This window comes from Phalacrocorax aristotelis, chromosome Z (assembly GCF_949628215.1).
Source record: "Phalacrocorax aristotelis chromosome Z, bGulAri2.1, whole genome shotgun sequence".
NCBI classification, from domain to species: domain Eukaryota; kingdom Metazoa; phylum Chordata; class Aves; order Suliformes; family Phalacrocoracidae; genus Phalacrocorax; species Phalacrocorax aristotelis.
In genome coordinates this window covers 44,475,014-44,497,755 of record NC_134311.1, presented here as the reverse complement: position 1 = coordinate 44,497,755, position 22,742 = coordinate 44,475,014, and the positions used below count along the sequence as shown (strand labels likewise).

Here is a 22,742-nt window from a genome sequence, read left to right as displayed (position 1 = left end):
AGTTTTAGTCCATCCTCATTGATGCAGAAGACATTAGGAACCTATTTACTGGCTTCAACAAGGTAAAGCAGGAACAGAAAGCTTGGAAGAGTGGAAAATTAAGTGAAATTATTAAAACAGGCAGAGAAGTTAATGGATGAAATTTAAATGGATGGAATTCTATAGTTTAACACCATAGTAACGTTAAAACTAAAAAGGCATCATAATAAGCTGTTAAACAAAAAGCCACACAGAAAAATGACAAAATGTACTTAAGGCATCCGCATATGCCAGACTAAATTACAAGTATTTCACATACACCAAAGACTGATGTACCAACAGTACAGTGGTACAGGGGTTTCCACATTTTACCAATAGCTTGACAAATGTGTCTGAGGCACATCACTGAAGATATCCCCACCCTTTTCTACCAACTTAACCCATACTTAAACCTTTTAGGTGCACTGGGCACTGCATACAAATAGCTAGGGAAGCAGTTGCCAAAGGGAAACTGAGTGCATAGTAGCTATTGGAAATGCCAGTAGGCATCCATCTGCAGTCAACACTATGTCTTTAAAAGTCTGACTCCGGGGTTTTGCAACGTGACCTACTGTAATACATCATACCAAGGTAAAGCACATGCAAGTATTCGTCAACTGTCAGCAACTGAAAGGGAGTTCCTGCCAAACTACTGGGTCAGGAACAACAACCCTACTCTGATGCTAAACCGTAAGACTTTCAGGAAACTTTAGGTGCTAAAAACCAAAAATTTACAGCCAAACTGCAACCATTATGTAGTCCACAGACAATACAATGCACGTACAATTCTATACAGAAACAGAAGTCCTGATGGCATCATCTAAGGAGCATGTTCACACATGCTACCAATCAGCTATGCTACTGTCACTTCAATTACTTTAAAAGTGTACCAACCTAACACTACGAACAGAATAACCAAAACCATTGACCACTTTTTATTTCTTGTGTAAAAACTACTTAGGAAAACAAAGTAATCAAAAATATAAATTGTTTTTCATCCTGTCCTGCAACTCTTCAAAGTGCTCCTGAAACACTGATTGGACAGAAGGACCCCCAGACCTGGCCACTGGAAGAAACCCACATTACCCAGCAGATTTTTGCAGTGCTAGAACATAGGAAGAAGAGCAATCAATGCCATGCACTGACCCTGGCAGCAAACTGCTCAGTTTAGTCAAAGACCAACAATTTGCCTCTCACAGCTTTGTGGACCCTGGAATGACAGTCTACCCGGACATCCTGCATTCTCTCCAAAAAGCTAATACTGACTAAAAATCATATGGGTGAGCATCTGAAATGCTTTCCCATCACAGAATAGGCATGCATATGCAAGGGAAAGATATGGCAGGCTGAGTACATATATTATTAAGTAATAAATAAATAATGATAGGTGTATTGCTTCTTCAGCTGTGTAAGGAATCCATTCAATCACAACTCGTTTGTTGCAATTTTTTTCTTTTTTTGATATTGTGGTTTTTCAACAAGAATCATTTATCCAAAATTCTGTTGTGAAACACTAATGCAGTATAGTTATTCAGATCTAGAGACTCCAGCAGCAGAAGATGTTAAAAAGATATTGCTCCCTGGTTATTTAGCAGGGCACAGCACAAGGCACAAATACCTGGAAAGCTGCTGACAATCATCTGCCTGCTTAGTTAGCTGCTACCACTGTAGGCCTTGAAGGAGCATTTTCATCTTTATTCTATTTTTAAGTTACTGGATAGAGATGCCTGGAGGGTTCATGAAGGCACCTCTCCTGCATTTTAGTAAGTTAGATGATGCTTTATTCTTACATAGCATCAAGAATAATTGCATGTATGTATTAGTTTCCACTGTACATCCCAGCTAAGATGCATTCAGAACATAATTCTGCCTTAAGGATGGTATCTGCAGTATGTGCCTGTCTTATCAGCACAGATCACACAAAATTTTTTGAGAGTTCTTCATTTTAATGGCAAGAAATACATTGCAAATACTGTTTTAAAATACAAAGTAATTTTAATTTAATTTGCAATTTTAACACAGTCATTAATTACACTATACTATTTGGCTCATAAACCATATAGAGTTTTGGTCATTCAAAAAACAGATTCCCAAAGCCTCAATGACATCAGCTTCCTAAAAAAATACAGCAACTCATCACTTTATGTTACACGAAGGACTCCAAAACTGTTTCTAATGTCAGCTGAAACTTCATTTGTCTTATAGTTCTAATAATCACAAGCTGTGAAAAGTAGAATTCCTGGTATAGTAATAAATTTTATAGTATTTACGTAACTTCATTAAGAAAAAAATAACGAGGAAACTTGTAATCAGAGTTGTGCTATCTCTCCAGATTTTTTTTTTGTCTTTTTCTACAAAATAATGAACAAACCATCATATTTATAGAAGAAACAGAATTGTGGTCCTGTTACTAACTGTAATGTAAGGAATATAACCATTGAAGGAGCCACACTGACAATTTTTCCCTACTTAAGTTCAGTGTGTGTAAGAAACAAGCTTTCTCAAAGTCTCAAACAACAGACAAGAGGAAAGATCAGCTAAAGCTCTCTTTCTGCTGACAGAGAAGCTGCCACTGCATTCACAGCCAGCACAGTCTATGTCCCTGCTGCATGGACTCAGTCAGAGCTGAGAAACAAAAAGAAGCTGCATCCAAACCATTTAGTTTCTATTTCTTTACATGAAAGGCAGACCCTATAACAGTTTGAAGAAACCCCGTATACTCAAGTAGAGGCCTGACAACCCACATTTTTTAAGCCAACAAAAGTGTCCCCATTAACTACAAAAGGGCAAGTATTCCACCAATATTGACAAATGCAGGTCCAAAAAATGTTGCTCTTTGAGGCAAATGGGAGCAGACTGACAACACAGTCTACCAGTACACCATTTGCTGAAATATACAGCAAGGTCTCTTATTTCAGGAACCATTCCATACTCACTATGATTTTACTTAGCCATGTAAAGTGTACATTTAATTGTACATCTGTAAACACAAGCCCAGTAACTACAATAGCTCACATGCACATAGTCAGGCTTTCCATTCATCTCAGGTCAACACATTTAAACCTTATCCCTGAAAGACCCCTGCAAAACAAGTCCTCAACACGTTGTCATGGATATTTATGTTTCTCTCACCAGAGCTTTGAGCAAATGATTACACCTACGTAAGTAGGTGAACGTATTGCAGCAACAGAACTGTCAAATACAATAGAATCTGTGTCAAAGAGCTTACAAGATGGATTCAGAAGAGATGAAACAAGTAGAGGAGATGATGAAGATAATAGAAAAAGACGTGTGGAGTAAGAGTGGAATAGTTACCCTGATCAACTGCACAACCTTTGTGGTAGGAAAAAGAAAAAAAAAGCCTCAGCAAAAAAACAAAACAGAACAAACCACCCCCTCCCAAAAAAACTCAAACAAAACACCCCAACATACCCAAAAAACACACACTCTGGAGATAATCACATAAGAGAATCAACTGGTAGTTCAGTGATAGCCAATAAATACCCAGACCCCACAATAGGAGATACTGGCTAACACACGGAGACTCCATACACAAAAAGGATTCTTAGAGTACTAATTATTCTACAAGCCACAAAACAAACTATGCTACATAAATAAGTTCTGTTTATGGCTTCCATCCACATTTAGCAGGGATGGGGGAGATGGCTCTAGATAAATTTGGTTTCCAGCACGCACACCACACGGCCTGTCCCACCCTGACGGGTGCTGCTTGCTACTCCGAGGTTGCTCCATAGCTGTACTGATTACTGCAGTTCAGCAACAGGTATAGGAAGACAGATTTTCCTATAGAACTTCAAGTCTTTTTTAAAAAAACAAAAAGAAACCCCAAAACCAAAGCAAGGGCCAAGGAGAGGGAGAACAGGATCTTCTTCAGACTTGGGAGTTTGTCTCTACACAGACACAGGGCTAGAACGCTGACCTGCATCCTCAGCACGACCAGAGTTTCAAACACGAACCCACATCTAGCCCTGCGGCACCCCGGCGGGCAGGAACAGGCGAGCGTGGCGGAGGCAAGCCCGCGCACCGGCAGCCGAACGCCGCCGCCCAATAGCTCCCCGCTCCGGTTTCACCGGCAAACCCCAGGATTTCCACCCTGCTCCGGCTCCAGCAGCGCCGCCGCCAGCCCGGGGTGGTGAGGACGAAGGGAACAAATCCGCAGCACGTCCCGGCCGCCTTCTCCCCGTCACACCTGCAGGGCGGGGGTCTCGGCCCGCCTCGCCGCCGCCGCGGCCGCAGGTGGGTCGGGCGGGCTCGCGGTGCTGGTTGGCACCTGCCCGTAAGCCATACGCGCCCCCACAGGATCCTTACTCTGTGCCGGAGGAGGACCCCCGCCCGCGGTCCGCCCCACAGCCCTCGCCCCGCCGCGGAGCCCACCTCGTCCGCGGAGGGGAGCCGGGCACTACCACGGCCGGGGCGGGGAGTGCCGGCGGGAGGAGGAAAAGGAGGGTAGTGGGCCCGGGGGAGGCTACCGACCTGCTCCGCCCCTGCCGCGGGCTCCCGTGGTTCGCTCCCGGCGGAGCCCTGCATCGCTCCCATAGTAACATCGCCGGCCCTACCGCGCCGCCGGCCGCGGCCCCAGGCGCTAGCGGCCAAGTCCGGCGGGCCCCGCTGGCCCGGGAAGGACCGGAGGAGAGCGGCCGGAGCCCGCCGGGGACAAAGGCGGCAGTGAGGAGCCCGCTACAGAGCGACTTTGTACTGCCGGGGCCCGGCCGCCGCCAGCCAATCCAGCCCGCAAACGCCTCGGGGAGACGAGAAACATCCTTTCTCCCTGGGAAGAAAAGAATTGTTATTCTCCATTTACAAAAATATTTCTTGTATTCTCGCCCTTGGCAGCAGCCGGTAGCTGACGCCTGTCACAGAGTCAACGGTAGGGATGGGCCCCATGGCACCAGCCCAGGCAGTGTTCCTGATGTGAGGTTTTTGGACAGTATCCACCGCCCTGTTCCATCAAACAGAAGCCCACTGGTCAATTCTACCTTTCCTGCTGGTGTTTTTAGGAGGATGTGGATTGGAAAGCCCCCCTAACACACCTGGGGGCTTCCCCAAGCCTACGGCCTTAGACACGTTTCCTTCCCACCACCTAGCAGCCCTTCCACATCAGCTCAAAATGCAACACTGCTGCTATTCATTCATAGGCTGGATTGCTTGGTTTTGAGGCCATAATTACATATTTTTAAAAAGGCATGTTCTTGAGGCAACAGTATTCAAAAGCTTGCAGAAATGGTCACTAAAAGCACTACAAAGGAGAAGGCTGGCAGAAGTTCAGCCACACTTGTATTCAGAAATAAAGAGTGCCTTCCCAGTGCTACTGTCTTTCTGGAGTTATATTATTTTGGGTGGATGATTCAATACTTGAATCAGCTCTTGAAAGAAAGAAATTAAGAACAAGGACAACCTTTTCTTAAGCCAACGCTTTAAAAAAAGAATGCGAACAGCATGTGACTTTGATTGGCCTACCCTCAAATTTGGAGACAGAAAGGCAGAAAAATGCCAAAGCATGAACTTTGTTCTTCTTTCATCTGGTCCCTCCTCTCAGTTTTACAAGTGAGTGATACCATCCAACTTTCGTCGCAACACTAGCAGTCTGGTATACACCAAAGTCAAGATCACTCGGAAAAATGAAGTGCAGGGGGCCAGGCTCCTCACATGCATGGTGGTTCTGTGATAGCATCTGGCATCAAGAATGCCTGTGAGACACAGCAGGGCAAGGCAAAACAGCTGCCACTCTCTGCACCACTGAGTGCTTCTGTATATCTCGGCAGTCTGGAGATAACTTTCCAAAGGGCTAGCACCGGCTGGCAACACCAGCACAGGATTATTACGCCACAGCATCAGGAGAGAAAGCCACTGTCCAATACTTACCTCCTTGAAATGACAAGGCACAATGAAAACAACATGAGCTGGGTTTTGCTTTGATAAAATACAGTACCATTTTGCTGCAGACAACTACGTAGTTTTAGATGCAAGAACAATTTTTGGTTTTAGCCAGGTGGCAGTATACTTTTTCAAAGACACCGGTTTTCAGACATAGGGTGGGACAGGGAAAGGAGAAGCTGCCAGATCCTCTGACTGCAGCCTCTCAACACACACATATCAAATTTGTGGCAGCATAAAGTAGAGCACCAGCATCCTGCAGCCATCTCCCTTCACACAGTCTCTGGCAGAAGATAAAGATTCCCCCACAGCTTGTTGGGGAGTGCAGGCAGTGCCAGCCAGAGCAATTGTAAGGGTCTGCCTATCCTTCCAAGGCCAAGGAAGATTAAATCTTCTTTCAGACAAAAGCTGTGCCTTGACCTAAAGCCTCTTTTTGGCATGTTCTGTGACTTTATCAAAGCCATGCAGTGTTATCGCTTAACAGTGGGGTTAAGCGATATAGCTCAGGGGCTATACCTCCCTGAGCTGTAGGGCACCAACTGAGGTTAACACACTTAGCTAGCCTGAGGTAAGTGCAACACAGATTCAGGAACTGAGTGGTTATGCAAGCAAAGAGGCCGATTTTCAGTCTCTTACAACAAATCATCACTTGGGAAGGGCCTACGAGTTTGTGTCCATTCAGTTTCCCCGCAATAACAGATGGAAAACAATACATTTGGGCTTAGCAAATTTCCCATGTTTGTCCATAAAATTTCTCACTTGTAAGAGTACAGAGGGGACAGATCTTTTCCTGCTTTCTTATTTCTTTTCTCAAACCGAACAGCTGCTCTGCCACAATGGGCAGATAAATCATCCCATGCCAGACTGCAAATGTGAGCAGTAAGTAACCTCTAGCACTCATGCTAGAGCTTGGCCAGGTGCCCAGATGCCCATATTGATGACATGGGCTTATCAAGGTAACCACAATTTACAAGTCACTTATCCTGCAATTCGACCCCAGAGAACAAACTTTCAGGCCTTCCTGGGTACTTTCCGCCCTTTGACTGAGCTATCCTCCCAAGGTGGTTATGTAGGTAGGCCTTATGAGGGGAGGATGATGCCACCTAAACTAAAAATGCAAAGATACCAGATAGCAGTGTATCTAGTGACAAGAGCTGCAGGAACTCCTCTAGCACCACAAGTTCCTGCCTCCTGTGGCAGGAAAAGGGAGAACAGGTACTCAGAGCACTCAATACACCTAATGGCTATTCCACAGGAGGACAGCATCCCCTTTCCCTTTCCATGACAAAGGAAAACAAAACCAAACCCTTAAACCGCAACTCAAAGCAGCTCATCTTTAAGTGTATAACTGGATATAACTTCTCCTGTCTCAGCTTCTCTTAAATGCCACAAAACTCTGCACTGTGGATCATGAGTGACTCTACAGAAAAATTAGAAACTAGCCAAAACTGACCTGGGACAGCAGCACAAGCAGAAGAGGGGCAGGAGACCCAGCAAAATGATCTGTTCATCTATACAAGTCTCCGAGCACTTCGGAGTGTTTGGATGCACAGCTCCATGCACTTTTCACTCATTGTCTCCCATAGAAATGGGAGGTGCAGGTACTTGTAGTCAGTCCTGAAAGGGACACTGCATCATGAAAAGTAAAGGCTGGGTACCAACACGTGTCAAAATTACATGAATTGGGCTATAAATGTGCAGCTCTGTCCTCTGCAGTGTTTAGGACCAGCTATTTTGCATGTGCCATAACTGTACAAAGCAGTATCATGTACAGGGGACTTCATGAAACATTATGTAGGTGTGTAGAGATTTTAAAATTAAATTCCATGGAAAGATTAATTGGTATTAACTCTAACATGCAAATAACTTCGAGTGACCATATTTCCCATTGAGATTTTCAGTTTAAGTAATCAAGGCAGATGATGTTTGCCTACAATCAGATTGAATCTATGGTCTGTATAAGCACTAGCTGGGAGAGATCACTTGCTGCAGCTTGAGTAATGCTACTGTGAATGAAGCAGTTGTGCTGCTTCCAGTATTAGTGGTGGGAACACCCCTTTAACACTACACTACAGGACGCAAACTTAAAACTAGCATCTGCCTCTTACAGTTCCTCCTGCCAACCAGGTAAGGCTATTCAACAAGTTGCCTGCAACAACTAGGACTAGTTACCCTGTTGTGATTCAGGCTCTCTCCGCCTCCCGCCCACCATCAAGCCTTTTAACTGGCCCCTCTAACAATCAGTTGTTTCTCTTAAATGTTAGAGTTCAACACTTAGTAACAGGCAACTTCCTTAAATAACTGGGAACAGATTTCAACAAGAGGTATTAGGAACGTAGGCTGCTAGTCCAGTTGCTGAACCGTCTGAACAGAGATGTCAGTTTTGCTTTTGTTTTTAAGTGTTCACGATCCTCTGATGAAAGGCACTGTAGAAGTTTCTAAAAATACCATGTTGCCAAACAGCCTTTCCCCCTTCCCTTCCAGGCAATCTCTTTAGACTGCTGTTTGTCATCAGCCTGCAAATATCACACAAATCAGTCAGCCCAGTCCTACTTAAATGATTCATAAATCCAGTTATGTTTGCTTCTTTGTAAGCTGGGCCCTACAGATTCAACCTTCGGGATTAGAGGATGTGTAGGTAGCTGACCTCTGGCTCTGGAACTGCTCAGGAGCTACATACAGTTCAAACATGCAGCTCTACACTGGGGTTAAGTCACACGTACAGCACAGTAATCTCAAATCTCCATCCTGACGGGACTAGAGAAGCCATGAATAATGTCTTGGCACTTGTTATCATGTGTGGATCCAATGGAGGGCCACCAAACTGGCGGGGGCTGAAGCACTGGCCCTGTAAAAGGAGGCTTTGGCAGCTGGGCTTGTTCAGCCTGGATGAAGGATGGCTTCGGGACACCTAACAGCAGCCCACTGGGGCTAACAGGAGGAGACTGAGGAGAGGCAGCCATGTTCTTAACAGTGGTGTGTGGAGGGAGGATAGGAGACAATGGGCAAAAGTTCAAACAAGAGGTTGAGATGGATATAAGGAGAAAAGTTTTCCCCATCAAGGCAGCCAAGCCATGGACCCAGGGTGCAGAGAGATTGTACCATCTCTGTCCTTGGAGGTTTTCAAACCCCAACCAGGTAAAGCCCCGAGCAACCTGTTCTGATCTCACAGCTGACCCTATTTCATGCAAGAGGCTGGGCTAGAAACTTCCGGAGGTCCCCTTCCACCTGAATTACCTTGTCATTCCTGGGTTACTGCATGACTCAAGTGCCAGCTTAAAGCAGAATGACATGTTCGTTCTCCTGCCCCTTGTGTCCACCTCTGAAGTACAGCCCGTGATTATGCAGCTTGCAGGGTCTGGTATGTTTGCCATCTCTGATCTGGTGTAAAGATGCGCAGCTATACACACTTTCCAGTTTCAAAGCAGCAATTCTAAGGCTATTATTTTAGAAAGTACAATTGTCCCTGGAAGAAATACAGAGCCTAACACATACAATATCCCATACTTCATACATACTTTTTCTGGGGTAATCAACAGTAGAGAACTCTCTGTGGCTCACCTGGCCACCTATTTTTGTCCTTCTCATGGTAAGGACTTATTTTTTAAACCTAGACATGAAGATTTACCTAGCTGCTTCAAATCAATTTAAAATAAAAAACTTTTAAAATGCAGATAAAGATTCAGAGCAAGAAGCAGCACTGTTCTAAGCCAATTATAAACTCAATTTCAAGTTCACAAAAATGAAAAAAATTTACTGTGACACACACTGTTATATGCTGAACAGCTAGGAACAGCACTAGAGCTATTAACAGTATTAAATACAGTAATGTAACATATTTTTCTCCACAGTTTAAAAATATTAATCATCAATTTTACTAGATCTCACACATCACAGATTTATTCTGCTGAAAACCAGCACAAGACTGCTTGTTTTGTTTGTTGCTACATCTCTGCAAAGAACATGTAAATCAGAAAATACAGGTATATAGCATGTTTCACAGGATAGATAAAAAGCACCATGAGAATATGCAGTGGTGTTTGGTAATAGTCAATAAAAACAATAGTGGGGAGAATAAAGAAATACAGCCTGTTTATTCTAAACATATTTTCATCTGTCCAGTGTTTTAAACTACACTGCAGTGTCTTGAAAATTACACTGGTAAGTAAGGCAAGCAAATGAAATAGTGTGACCTATTGCTAAAGAGTGAAATGGCCTTAACAGTGATTCTGCCAGAACACACCCCTGCCCTTCCTCTAGCGACTATGCAAATTGAAGCAACTTTCTTTGGCAAAAGCACTTTGACCTCTATTAATTTAAGAAGCTACAAAAGCTAGTACTGTTATTCTGAAGAATGAAATAATGAAGTTGTTTAAACAGATCCAAGCCACACAAGCGCGTCCTCTTTCCTCCCCAAACACCATACAAAACTGCATATCAACACTTGAAACAAAATCTCCTCCCCGCCCCCAACTTGTTCATTTTAAAGAGAAGGCACCACATTAAGCACATTCTGCTTGAACATTCATTTTGCTTACATCTCACTTCCTTCCTCTCTTCTCCATGTTTCTTGGCTACTCCTTGCGAGGTTGTGAAACAATCCTCAGCTTTTAGCAATTTATCTGCCTTCCCTCACTAGAAATCAAGCCCTACAACATGAAAAACTTCAAAATGGTAATCAACTCTTACACCTCAAATTAGGACAACACAGTAAAGAAAATAAAGATCCCATTCTCATGGAGATCATTATACTTACTATGATAGCAGTTCTTTAGCCATGTTAGTCCTTTAGAGCACTAAAACTATGCTTCAAAGCTCTGTCTCTCCCCATCCTATTTATACTGGCAAACCTCCTGCTGAGAGGCTCATAAAGGAACAAAACTGTTCTGCAGCCCTATGCAGTAACAGCATGGTACTATGCTCACTTTTGGGCGCTGCTCTTCAGGAAGGACTGAAGTGAGCTGGTGAGAGTCAAAGGGAGAGAATAGTGAGAACAATCATCAGGGAGAAAGCAGATGGACACAGCCACCTCACTTATTCATTTGGCAGTTCCACAACTCCTGGGAGCCCACAGGCAAGGTGGCTGGATGCATCTTCCTAGTCATCTTCCTCTAGGGGATACATGGTTCTGGAGCTTCTTTCCCTAAGAGTTGGTCTTGCAAGTATCCACATTCCCTGGTGTAATGTTTGCATACCACACCATATTCTTGAAAGTTTTTTATTTTGAGGAAGCTGCTGGAGTCTGCTTCAGATGTCAACTGGGACATTCCTGCCTAGCTATGCTTCACTGATATTCTTGGATTATATTCTCCCCCACACAGTGCCCTAAGTGAACGGGGCTTGCTTTTGCTTGTTTCCTGTTGTATATAATGCCATTTTTTTTTCTTCGCTTTTCCATCATGTCTTTACAGTCTTATTAACTAGCATCCTCTCTCCTCACTCCCAGAACATTAACAGATGAGTAGCTTTGGTTAAGTATATCACAAATTAGAAAGACAGGACAACTTGTATCAACATTTCCAAGTCAGTTACCAAAGCAACAATAGCTATTCATCTCTCAAGAATGAAAGCTAAGTCAAGTATAGTTTTGCAACACACCAGCATAAAAGCTGTTTGCTCTTTTAAAATTGTCATCTGTTAATGACTTACAAAAACAAGGAAAGCATCTTTGATCGACACATAAAACTAAGGATGCATTTTATAGTCTCTCTGGAAGCACTTGAGTAAAGGTTTCAAAAGCGAGGTTAAGATGCCAAAAAGATTATATTTACCTTAATGATGTACTGTAAGAAAATATGCAGCAAAACAACTCTCCCTCTTTGTGGCTATTCTGTTTCCCGGGACTCTACTGAGTCACTAAGAAATTTCCATTAATATTAACCTCCATGTTTAAAGTAATTTATTTATCCCTAAACTCATGCTAAATATTACTATTTCCTGAAGATGTCACCATAGATCAAATCCATTCTTTACCAATGTTTACCTAAGAGATGAACTAGTACAGTCCTGTTATTTGCATAACTTTAGCAGAATATTGAGTTCCTTGTGGAAGTCTCTCCTCTTCTGGAGGCCCATTGTACATCACCAAGCTTTCAGCAATCGTGAGTGCGCTCATTCTAAGTTGCTTCGGGAAACCAAAAGAGCTAGTTCTGATTTCAACGTATCTCTCACTTAAGAACAGCTTCTTAAAACCTTTTAAAAACATAGCCGAAGGAATGAACACTATAGCTGGCACATGACAAGAATCTGTCATTTTAAACTGCCAGTTCTAACTGTTGCAACTTGGCTAGTACCTTGTGAGGAATGATGATTTTTGAGTGTCTCTCGCTACTTGCTGTGAGATGATTTGGGCTTGATGTACAGCTGTGCTCCCAGTCCCACTCACAAGTAGATGGCAGTGAGGTCGTTTGCTCCCTGAAAAACAAAGTTTCATTAAGTAATGTATAATCACAAGATATGACTGTGAAGCCTGTGCCACTGAAGTCCTAGAGATAAAGAAGATATAAAACACATTTCCCTGTTTAGTTTGGCATGCTTTAGCTTCCCTGGCAATCAAGTGGAAATAGTGCTTGAACAAAGGAGATACCTGGCAATATTTACACTTGCAGCAACACTGCAAACTTCAATTCAAGCATTGTCCCTCATCAGCACCCATGTAGGCCTGAACACAAGGCAACAATGCATTTTTGCTAACTAAATAGGGTACAGACAGGAAGCGTGCTTATATTCTTCACTGGTCCTCTCCACAAGGCATTTGGGCTTTTTGTTTTAGTTTAGTCTTAGTTGGATAGCTCAGTTTGCATGAGATTGTACGAAGTTAAGCTAGTAAAAGCATAACCTCAGTAAGAACAATCAGATACATGCGCCCCAGTGATTTCAATTGGTAATTCCAGTTGCCAAACAACAGAAAAGAAACTATTTCCCCTGTAATTTTCTACTCCTTTCCCTGCTCAACAGGCCTTAGCTACCCCCTCTTATGCACAAGCAGTATCTTAGCTTCCATTCAGCATCCCAGTCAGAGGGCTCCTCCCCTCCCCCACCCCTTGTCCTAGAGCTTGATTATCCTGTGTAAGAAAACAGAAAATGAACAGTTTAACTAAGATGAAGGAGGAACATTTGATATAAATGGAAACAGAAGCCAGTGCTTAGATTTGTTTGCTGAGTTGTATTTTTAAACAAAAATCATCACACATCTTCACCATTAGAATTCCTCTCAAAGAGCATCTTTCCAAAGTGCTCGAACTTCAAAGAAGGATATAGCCAGACTTCCCTAGAAGAGTATCTTACCCATACTTGTAACAGGTTTCGGTTTGGTGGGTTTTTGGGTTTTGTTGGTTTGTTGTTTTTTGGTTTTTTTTAATTCTTATTCCAATGTATATGGGTTTTTTTAAAATTCTGGTTAGTACTCCATGAGCCATTTCTAGATAGCAGGAGAGCCACTAGAAAGAGATATTGGAAGAATTCTGCAGAACTTCCTCAATTTCCTACAAGTCTACCACACATTTTATTGACATGACTTGTGTGTGGCACCCACTTTTTCCTAAGCACAATCATAATGAGGTCCCAGGTTAAAAAAATCAAACTTAAAACTTCTAAAATATTTCAAAAAAACCCCACATTTGGTCTCAGAGTAACTTCTCAAAAACTTCAAAAATGCAAGCAGCTGCCAGATACCACATTGTGAAACTGGTAAGTCTTTTTTCCTCTCTGCTGATTCTTCCAGCATAAAAGCATATTCCTAAAAGTAATAAACTACGGTTTTAGATAAAGGCATGATTTCTGAAGTCACAGAACAAAAGGATGCTTAATATGTGTTTCTGTAATCACCAAGGAGCAGGAAGGTGCTGTGCCCTGCATTATAAACAAACATAGGCTGTGCATAAAATGGTATCCTTGTGGCTGTAGGAAAGTTACACAAGCAAGCTGAATCCAAACTACCACTGTGGTCATCATTTTGCCTTTACATGAAGATGCCAAAAGTTATAAAAATTGATCTGTCACAGAAATCATGTCACTATTGCAAGCAAAAATTGAGGCAGAAAAACATACTTTATAATGCTTTTGATTTGGGGGAAATGTAAATGAATGCCTTAGCAAAAAACGTTGCCTTTCCCACTTTCTTCTGTGTCTGGGTTTTTAATCAGGATTTTCACAACTCTCAAGTGATGGTGCTGGAGCTGGTATCACACTCTAATGCTATTTTTTATTTTAGGAGATGACTGAAAGTAGTATTTGAGTTAAGCATGCAGCTGAATTTGTGCAGTGAGGAGATGACAGATGAGGACCTCTACATCCTACATTAAGTATTAGGTTTTAGAAACTGTCTCACAGGTTTGGGTTTTCCACACCACCACCCCCATGTACACACACACTTTTAAAACACTTTTTTTATATGAACATGTCAGGGTACCTCTAGAAGTTGAGTGATAAGCTGATGTTAGCAAAGTGAGTTATTGATTTACTTGTGCTAGTTGTATAGCAGTCTGCAGCTACAGAAAGAACACAGCACTTTTTTCTTTAAATCCCAGTTCACTTTGCCACAAATGCTGGTTACCAGCCATTAGTTCCTTGAATGTTTTAATGAAAACATAAAAGGGATCGCTACTACAGTCCAATGACAACAGCTTTTTTACTTTTGTGAAACTGTTGGAATGGCAAATCCAAACATAATCCAAATACATCCTAACCAGTTTGGAATTTCACGTGTATACAACAATCCCATCAGCTCCCTGAAAGGAGGGAGATGTCTGGTTAAGGATGCTGGAAATAAAAATCACGGGCATAGTGTCTTCTGCACTTTGATACTGACTAACACTCAGTAGTAGATGAAAGCCAAGAAGTTCCAGTCACAAAATAAAAAATAATGGACACTGAAGTTAGTAAGTTTCATTTTTAGATGGCTTGTTTCAAGCTGTGACTCTGGACAAACAAACTTCTTGAAAAAAAAGAGGAATTCTGCAAGAATGTACCATTACTTTCCAACACAGCTCCTCTGAGTATGAAGAGCAATCATGCACTGTTTTATCAACATGTAAAGAGTGGCTGCAAAATTCAAAGAGATTGGCATGTAGATAAATGAAACAATCAAAGGAAGTTACAGTTTAGGACACTCCATTGTCCTGTGTCCAAATACACTGTACTAAGAATCCTTCTAATGGGCAGATTTTTAACAAAAAGCTCTACAACCACACATTAACATGATTCCAGAAAGATAAGGTCAACTTGAAGAATACTTATGTTGGTAAGAGGCTGGAAGCTGTTGTCATCTCCATATCTTCTAGACTAGGTTTTGTGGGTTTGGTGATGCAACTGAAAAAATCAAATCATATGGTGCACTGTATTTTAATTGCTTTTACTGTTGTTCCTGCCATTAAAGGAAGTCTCTTGTGGAAAAATTACAGGGTATATCTAAGTTCAATTACACCCAAACAGTCCAGAGTTTTACTTCAAGCTTTTAAGCCTTTCTTACACAAAACTATTCCAAACCAGTACAAACATATTAATTGCTCTTGAATAAAAGCCTTTCACATTTTGCACTCCCCTGCAACGTCTGAAACAAGGTGACAGCATTCTGATGTATAACAAAAACAGGCGAGACTAGAAGGGCTGTGAAGACACTCATCCACTGATGATACTCATATAGGGGAAGGTGGGAGAGAACGACAATTACCTTTCACACACACTCTAAGTTTTTGAGGGAAGCAGTTATGAGCATAATTTTGTGAAGCCTAATACTCAAGTTGTGTGGTACAAGAAAGCACTCTGGGTTGTTTTTAACAAAACCAGAATGCTCAGTATTTTGCACTGTGAATATTAATAGCCTTAATTGACTTCTCTTTTAGTAACTAAAACTTCCCTTCAGGGAAACCATATTCCTAAGTACAACGAACTCTTGCTTCCTAGCAGAGAAGGAAAGTTGCACACACAAAGTGTTTTCCTTCTCCACTTTTAGAAGCTGCTAATTGTCTCATGGATAAAACCAAAATATGTATATTTTTAAATGGGAGGGAGGGGCAACACAAACATACACACATCAGCTTAGTAGTAAGCAATGAACACAAACCAACCATTTAATTTTCATTCTGATGAGTATACACCTGTTTATCCTCTTTGTTTTTCAGCAAACTCCTCATTTAGAAATAACATCATCTACTTATTCTACTAGCCAAGGACAAGAAGTACACAGAAATCTCTAATGAAACCACAAAGTTTAACTACAACTGCAGAAGATACACCATTTGGAAGGTACAAAAAAAAGACTACCTGTTTTGTGAATGACTCTCCTCTTTTCTGATAACAAGTTTTAAAATTGCATCATTCAAGGTGAGCGCAGGTTCTCCCATAGTTACTCACTCATTGTTTTTTAACACTTACCCTGGTTGTTGCCACAGATTTGCATGTCTACCCTCAGGAAGCAGCTCCCTCTTGTTAAGGGGAGTAATACCTATCGCTGCTTCTAAAATAGTTATATATTTCTTGTACCGCATCCTGCCTCTCTCAAGAGTTCCACCACAGTAAGTTATCATCTAAACACAGATGCTGCAACTGAAGCATGCCTCTTCACTTATCTGAACTGCTACTTTTCAAAGCACGTTGTGAATTTCAAGTGTAAAAATAATGCTTTTTCCCCCTCTCCCGGGCTTGAAGAGTTAGCAGGAGAGAGAAACCAAAGAAAAACTCCTACTAGATTCCCCTGAAACGTCATTGTTACATAATTCGATCTTTGAATAAGACACTAATGAAAATGATTGAAGAGACAATCACGGTTCTAAGCCTGGCCAGAAAATGTACACTCTCCAACTGGCTAATCCTTCCCTAAATCTCTGCTGTCTGTAATCTCCCAAGTACTAATGGAGCACTAGGTAACTTCTCTGTCAAATCCATCCAGGGAATAAGAGAGATCTCCGCAGAAAACCTGAGACTGCTTCAGACAGTGTGACAGACAAAAATAGCTTTGGCTTCAACTTTTTCTTTCAGCACCAGAAAGCTCTGTACATTGGAAGTGTTACAATATATTCATCTGATTGGTTCAGAAAAAGCATGGAGAAGTATTTCCTTATGTGACTTCTACAGAATTTAAAAAGCTATAGAATCCCATTATGATACCTACCAGTCATTCAAATGAGCTTCACACAATGCCAGAAGCCACTTTCCATGTCAGAATTTTTGTAGCGATGAGGTGAGTAACTGCACACCAAAGACCTCAAGTACTAACTACAAAGGTGGAGACAGATGTACACGTTGAACTAACAGTGACATTTTGGAAATGCTGCAACACTGTCAAATTGCAGTATTACAGGAGACTTACCTGATTGCAAAAAGACTACAGAAATGTTGTTGTAATGCCACTTAGATACTAAGATATTAAGATATGAATGTTTTAGATATTATATACTTATGCAGTAACATAGATAAAAACGTAAAAAGAACAGATGGGATGGGAAGACTGAAGACTTCAGCCACAACTCCCTCTGTAAACTGCGGATTTTCATTATTCCTTAGTATTATTAGACATGTCTGTATTTCTGTTGGGGTGACTTCATATTGCATGCTTCTTATTTAGAAACTGCTAAGATGAAACACCACAAGTTTCCATTACTTATACTGTAAAATATTCAGCTCTTAACAACCAAATTCGTGTAACCATTGCCAGGTGCTATATTACAATCCTGTGTTACCCGTATTTGGTGTTTAATATTCAGACAAATTTGTAGGTTATGTTAACACATGCACACACTGAACTATCTCAAGTTATTACTAAACAGTAATCTGTAGGACTGATTTTAGAAGAGCAAAACAAAATTAAGCATTTTTTTTAGATCCAGGGAGTACCACTACAAAAAAATCTGTCAGGGAAAAATTTAGTTTTCACCTACCTAGTTGCATGCTGATCCATAAGAAATATGCAGTCTGAAAATTTCTGATATATTAAGAAAATTAATTACTATGTTAAAATCACAGAACTTAAATTAAGCAAAGATTTACTTTTCCAGATCTTAACTACAACTTCAATCATCTGCATACACAGTACTAAGAAGCTTATGAAAGCAAAATACAACTCGAAGTCAGCAAGCACAGCTAACGTCATTAAGCCTCCATGCATCCTGACTTCTAACAGCTTTGGCAGCTCTATTGCAGAGGCAGTACTGACTAGGAACAGATACGATAAGAAGTGGGCAGTTTTTTTGACTATTCCAGTTTTTAGCTGACTGTAGCAGTCCATGACAATATTCCATTTTACTTAAATGCAGAAACATTTTGATAAAATCCAGTCTTCCCCCAAAGTCAGTTTTCTTAGCAACATCAGTATTACCACAATTTCTCCCTTGAAGTTTTGGTACTTCTTTCTGTCCCCACCTTACCACTTTTCTAACCCTAAATTTTCCCCTTATAGATCTAAGAAACAGTTCTTACCAAAAGTACTTTTCAAAGCCAGAGTCCTATGCACAGTCTAAAAAACATTTAGTGCAGCTCTGGTCCATCTTCTGTCTCTTTGGGCAAAGCCAATCAATTCTAATAGAATAGGTGCACCACAACTAGCCTTGTACACAGAGCAGCCAAGCTCACACAATAAGCCCAAGTTACTCCCAAGTACTGCTTTTGGCTAAATGGTTCATGAAATCTCCGGATATCTAGTGGGAGTAAGAATGACTCACAGTTTATCAACTTCCTTCAACTTTATTTGAAAACAGAAATTCAAAGCTGCTAGTACATCCATTGTTAGTGAAGGATGGCTTTTGCAGAGCAAACAAAAGGTCTAAAACATCCATTGTTTCCTGCTGGGGAGTTATCATCCACTCCCCTTCTTCTGGCTTTGTATTTTTCCAACAAACACCAAGTTTTATTGGAAAGAACACAGAGAAATTTTCCTACCTGGGAATAGAGGAGTAAACAAACATAATCTAAGAACGAAGCTGCTAAGAAAAGCTGCATTTGTGTCAACTTCAGGAACTCACGTTCCTCAGCCATATCCAAAAACATAACAGCAAGAAACTGCTTCACAGCTTGGCTAAAAAGATTATTTGCTTATTCGCTATATTTTCATTCTCTGCTAACCTTCCCCCTGCGGATCTGCCACACTAATTACTAATCTGTTTACAAAACAAAGAAAATCCAGTAACACACATTTCTATCTAACTTAGTGCATTGTGGCAATGTACCAAAAGGCTTGGAGCACTTGTCATAGCCTTACCAAGCTATGCCAGCTATAAGGGAAGAGGACTCCATGAAAACGTAAGCTTTTCTTTCTCTGTTCCAAAGTCTGCGCTTCCTTAGCTGAAAGGGTGGCAGGGGAAGTTGCAGTCTTGGGGCAGTGATTTCAACGTGGCTGGAATTCTACAGACTACTTTTGCAAAAGCAGTTCTGAAGTTTGCTTATTTTCATTCACACCATTAAAATTGTAGACTCAATTGCAGTGGATGGTTTGGAAAGTAAGACCTATTTCAGGGCATGGGTAAAGAATGACAGTAGCTCTTTTCTGCATTAAAGAAACATTTGTGAGATCAAAGCGAAAGCTGCCTTTTGCTCTAATCCGTGACAGATGAAAACAGTCATACTCCTTTAATTAAATGTAGAGCATACTTCATGTAAAAATTGATGACAGAAGCATTATCACATCTTCAGTCACTTCAGGCCCAACTACAAAGGAGACAACCATTGCCCAATGTAGCCACAAATTACTTTCCATCTTTGGAAAGAGCCAACATTCTTTTCTTTCTCTTCTCTCAGAAAAAAATCTCTGTAACACCTACATATCAAAGAATTCTCTCATGAAGAGAGCAAAGAAACAAAGGTCTCTTCCTACATGCTTTTTCTCAGATGACAAGAATAACTATGACAAACAATTGTTAACTCCTAGAACATACACGTGTTTTGCCTGGCCATATAGCTAAGAAATAGCTTGAAAAGCAATCAACGCATATATAAAGCTTGATTTGTTGAAACAATTTGAGGCAAAGGAGCATCAAGGATCAGACTCGGGATGGGAATAGTTTCATGGAAAGAGAAAAGGAGAACCTGGAAACTTCTTTCATACAGCATCACAGACTGCAGTTGCTTTTGTACCCTCCTTACAGATCATCCCTTGCCTGAACAGTCCATATGTTTCTGGAGATTCTCAGAATCAGCTTATACAAAGTTGTGCTAAGGAGGCTAGAGACACCAGCAGTCAAATCTGCTGGCTATTAAGCAGAGCTAGACATGCAGATGTTACAATAGAGAGAGCAAGCCAGACTACAGACAGCCTTTCTGTTAACAGGGACATGCAAGAGAGATTTATGGGTCCTCTCTAATGTCTAAAAAAAAAAAAAACCAAAAAAAAAACCCCCAAAAAAACCACGAACAAAGCAAACCAAATAACAAATAGCTTGAACAAATATGTGAAACCTTGGTTTAGATGAAGCTGAACATTGTTGAGTTCAGGCTCAGTTTATCAACACAACATAGGCTGATGCTGAAGAATTATTTTGGTATGACAGAGTAAAGACAACAAAAGGCTTTTGGGAGAGGTGTTATTGAGCCAACCTGAGGAAGAATCTAAAGTGGTTCAAAATATCTGAACTCACACCGAGTTTAATGAAAACATACCCACAGTTAACTAGACATCCTAAATCTGACATTTCACATATATATACACCACATCCAAGATAATCTGCATACCTTTAAGGAATTAAAACAAATGTCTCAAAAGCCGTTCTGGACTGCTGGTGCAAAACAGAAGCAAAGACAACAGCATGAAAAGGGAGCAGACATCAGGAAAATCTGGAACAAAAGAGGATTTACATTTTTCCTTGCACACCTCTAATTGGCCCTACTACTGCATCACAGAGTATTTTTGTCATTTTCACATTATACGTGTGAAAAATACTGCACTAATGAGTTTCATTTTCTTCCCAGATTAGGAATCATGGTTAGCTGAGATCAACACTCAGAAACACAATGACAGTGCTGACCTAAATTCAGAAAGGCTTGGGTAGTTCATGTTTCCTAAAAACAAAGCCTGCAGCTGATTAATACACACCAGGGTAGATGCCATACAAGATATCAGTACAGCACTCCCACAGCTCACTCTGTCATTACTAGGCTTGGATTATAAACATCCTAAATACGTTCACAACCACAAGGGTCATCTAATGCTAGACAGAAGTGAGTTGCCCCAGTCTGCATTCTCATTCGAAACAGAAATCTACAACATTTCCTAGCAACCAGCACTTTCAAAAAGCCATCACCTGATTTAAAAGAAAACAAAAAACAACAAACAATGCAAGCATTAATAGTTTAAGTCGTGAAATGACCTGGAGTGGTCTTCGCTGTTGCACAAAGCTGTTTAATTCCATCCTGAAGTCAGTACCTGTGTTAAATATGTAATATTTAAGTAAAAAACAACCTCAGCCCTCTACTGTTAAATGCAGGCTTTGTTTGGTAAAAAAAAAAAAGTGGGACTAGGATAATCCCAGTACTGGTAAAAGACCATTACAGAAGGCTCCAAAGACTTTCGGGACAAGAAGTAAGCACACTTTGTCTGGGAGCAGACATAGGGGGCTAACACAGTGCTGCTCTTTCTGAGGAAGAGGGTAAGTCCAGGTAATTGAGAAAAGCACCCCCGGGTTGAACAGCTCTGTTTTGACAAAAGCACCTGGGAGGGAAATCTGTGTAGAAATTAAACCTGAGTGCTTCTCTGGGTGCTCCTGAACAGCTTAGGGTACTTGGTCACAGGACTGAAATCAACCAAACCTCTAACTGCGAAAGACGACATGCACTGGGGTGCATGTCAGCACAGCCATGCACAACCAGTCATACCTGCTTTGGTGCTGCAATCTTGTAGGTAACACACCATTTGCAAACATTCTTTACCACAGCAAGATCCATATATTAGAAGACAGGCTTAAAAATATACTCTGTATTCTTATTGCCATAAAGGTTTGTTTTAGAAATAGGTTGTCTCATTTTTGAGGAGTCTTCCAGAGTTCACAGAATCCACTGCAATTTGGGATTAAGATTCACAGGCATTCACTTATGCAGCTGGTGTCAAGGATCAATTGTCAGATTTAATAAATTCAATTTTTTCCCCAGCAATGACTATTTTCATACCTGTTTGAAAATAAACCAGACTTGAAAATCTGTAACCTCAACAAACTGTAGCTGTTACACCATGTCAGTGCATTCTTTCCCGTTATTAGAATGTCTGGTTCCAGGACTACTATAACAGGATGAAACCAATGCAGCCAAGGCGTGACAAAAGTGACACCATAATTGAGAATGCAAATACTATTATTTCAGCAATTAAAAGAACAGACTTATAACAAGAGGTTTCCTTTACCCTAACAAGGAAGTTCTGGAGACAGGCAATGAGGGTAACTGTTAAAACACACACACAAAAGCTACCATCTAAATTTGCTCTATGTTAAATCAGCTTTAAAGTAGTCCTGGAATATTAGGCTATTCCCCAGTTGAGGATTACTATGATCCAGGAACTTCCTGATGCTTTTAAGCATCTAGGTTTTATAAATGTATAACGTCGCATCTTGTGAACCGTTCCAGTGCCTAAACACTATTTTAATTGCTTAGAAAGACTTCCTGGTTGTCCTTAGAAGACACTGAACCAGGAAAAGGGGTATTAAGCAATCAGAAAAGTATCAGACACTTAATTACTTTGATGCTTCATTCTGAAGAGCTCTGTTGAGATTATAGTTCCTGCAAAGTATTGGGATCATCCTAACCCCACTGCGAAATTGCCAGTACTCATCTTTAGTCCCAGAAAGACCCACTGTAGTGGCACTGGGCACAGTGCCAGTTACTGACGTAGTGATGCAGGGTAATGCAGAATGCAA

At 41.1% G+C, this 22,742-nt stretch overlaps 1 protein-coding gene across 6 annotated transcripts in view; it reads right to left on the bottom strand.

Annotated features, from left to right (window-relative positions):
• The window catches only part of TJP2 (tight junction protein 2), a 65,530-nt gene that overhangs the window by 39,995 nt on the left and 2,793 nt on the right, over positions 1–22,742 (bottom strand). For 2 of the 6 annotated variants that reach the window (XM_075078990.1, XM_075078992.1), the window contains exon 2: positions 12,207–12,327. The exons of 2 other annotated variants lie outside the window; for them this stretch is intronic. The gene's annotated coding sequence lies outside the window, so the exon portion shown is untranslated. Of the gene's footprint in view, positions 1–12,206; positions 12,328–18,327; positions 18,442–22,742 lie in introns of those variants that run through there. 2 more of the 6 variants (XM_075078991.1, XM_075078996.1) reach the window with 2 other exon arrangements.